Source organism: Arachis ipaensis, chromosome B06 (assembly GCF_000816755.2).
Source record: "Arachis ipaensis cultivar K30076 chromosome B06, Araip1.1, whole genome shotgun sequence".
Lineage (NCBI taxonomy): Eukaryota > Viridiplantae > Streptophyta > Magnoliopsida > Fabales > Fabaceae > Arachis > Arachis ipaensis.
In genome coordinates, this window is record NC_029790.2 from 110,062,248 (window position 1) to 110,064,745 (window position 2,498).

The 2,498-nt window shown below is 36.0% G+C and overlaps 1 long non-coding RNA gene across 1 annotated transcript; it reads left to right on the forward strand.

Moving 5' to 3' along the window:
- Nucleotides 422-986, forward strand: LOC110264114. Its single transcript, XR_002349844.1, has 2 exons — nt 422-640; nt 755-986. It is a non-coding gene; the product is annotated as an uncharacterized LOC110264114 (long non-coding RNA).

Genomic DNA, 2,498 nt, shown 5'->3' on the forward strand with positions numbered 1-2,498 from the left:
ATGGAAGTAATTCTTGAAACTTTTAATATAATAAAAAAATATGATTAAATGTCCTTTTTGGTTCTTGACTATTTATTAAAGTTCTAAAAATCGGACCGGATTGATCGATTCGACTAGGTTGATCGAGAACCTATCCGATTAACGTCTAAAACCGACTTGTAAAAAATCGGTCAAAGAACCGATTAAACCGATGACCTGGCTAAACCGGCCCTATTTTTTAAAGGACCGGTTCTTTGATCCCCATGAAAACATGGTCGTTTTGATCCCCTTAAAAATGAAAAATCCAATCCTAAGGTCTTCCAGCGCAGCCAGCAGCTGTAGCCATCGCCCCAACCCCGTCATCTCCTCTTCAAGTGCTAGAAGGTATGCTGCTCGTCCCTCTTCTCCTTGTCGTTACGAAGGTCTGCTTGGAGGTCGTCTCCTCGCCGACGCAAATGTGTTTGCTCGACCGTCTTCTCTTCACCGTTACCTCCGTTCCACGCGAACGACTCTACTATTCTCCCGTCTTCTCTTTTCTGACAAGCACTCATCTACTACTTCTTCAGTTGCGTTTTTTTTTTGTGTTAATTTTTATGATTGTTGTTGTATATATATTCTTTTTTGTGCTTACTTGGATAAGGAATGGGGCAATTAGTTTTAGGTGAGTGAGGAAATTAAAAATTATATCTGATCTTCAATTTTAATTTAATTTCTATAATTACTTTTCGTTGGTCCAAAGCAATGGGACACATGAGCAGTACAATGAACATTTCAGTGCAGGAGATAATGATGACACAGGTAATGAAGAAGTGACTGATGATGGAGCAAACAAAGTTCATGGACCTGATGAGAAGACACTTTAGAGCCAGTTTTTGGTTTAATGTCAGTTAAAATTTTGAACAGATTAACTTAAACTGAGAATGCAGTCTTAATTATATAGTTGAAGCAACACATCTGTATTATTTATCTTTGTACTGGTGTTTATGAATGAAATTCATTTTATGTCACAGTAATGTTTAATAAGGGTTTAATCGGTTAGGTTTTTGGTTCAGTTTTAGGCAGAAAATTAACCGAACCGACCTATTCAATTCTTTTACAATATCAACCATTCGATTTGCTATTTGTAGGACAATCGAACTGAACCAAATTGAACCGAACTAACAACGGTTTGATTCGATCAATTTTTTTATTTTTTAAAAGTTAATAATCAGAATTTTAATCACCATAAATGAAGTTTAAAACAGTCTATAAACTAAAATAACAATAGTATATCACATCCAAATTCAATACAATTTCAACCTGTTCCAATAATTAAACATAAAAATAAAGACAATTAAAAATGTCAAAAATGTCTAACAAACAACAAAAACAAACACACTTTAAAATTAAATAAAAACTGAAACAGCCACTTTAAAGCTAAATAAAAACCAAAACAGACACCATGCTTAGTCTGAATCCACACCAACTTCATCATCATCTTCTCCGATTGGTGCAATTTCTACAAAAACAAAACAAAGAAATCAATGAGGTCGAAAATTCTACCATTATCAACTTATAACATTTAAAAAAATTGAAAAGTTTCAAACAGACCAGCAACAACAATAAAATTATAGCCATAACGAGGTCGAAGATTTTACCATTATCAACTTATAACGTTCAAAAAAATTGTTTTTTTCAACAGACCAGCAGCAACAACAAAATTTATGCAAAAAATTGTGAATATACTAAGTTAGGATTAAATACGATTTTGGTCTCTAGGGTATAGGCCAAAATTTTTTTTGTCCTTAACTTTTTTTTGTATATAAAATCGTCCTCAAGGTTTAACTTGGTTTTAAAATCGTTCTTACCTTAGGACCAAAATCGTACGGAGGTGGCAGCGAAAGTAGATGCAAAGGTGGATCGTGAATAGTTTCTTCTTCTTCTTCCCTTCCCTCTTCTCCTTCTTCACTTTCCCCTTTGCAGGAGCAGAAACACTCTCTATCTTATTTTTTCTTTTCTTTTTTTATTTTATAATTTTTTGTTATGGGTAATTTGGTCCAAAATTTTAATATTTAAGTAAAAAGAACAATTTTAAAACTTGGTTTTAAACCTTAGGGATGATTTTGTATGCAAAAAAAGGTTGGAAACGAAAAATATTTTTGGCTTATACCTTAGGGACCAAAATCGTACTTAACCCGACTAAGTTACTAACCTCAGAAGAAGACATTGTAAGTTGCAGGAGAGGGCTCGGACTAAGGTTGTTGCTCGGTGACAGAGAGAACTATTTGGTGACGAAGAGGAACTGCTCGGCGACAGAGAGTGCTACTCGGCAACGGAGAAGAAGTGCTCAGTTTAGGGGCTGCGACAACACAGATTGGATGATGACACGAATTGGATGACGGCGCAGACTGGACGACGCCGCGGACTGGACGACGTTGTGGACTAGACGACAACGCTCTCCAGCTCTCTGCTACATCTGGGACAGAGATGACTGCTGCAGTTGTGACGATGTCCTTAAGAGCGACGATGGACGACTTGCG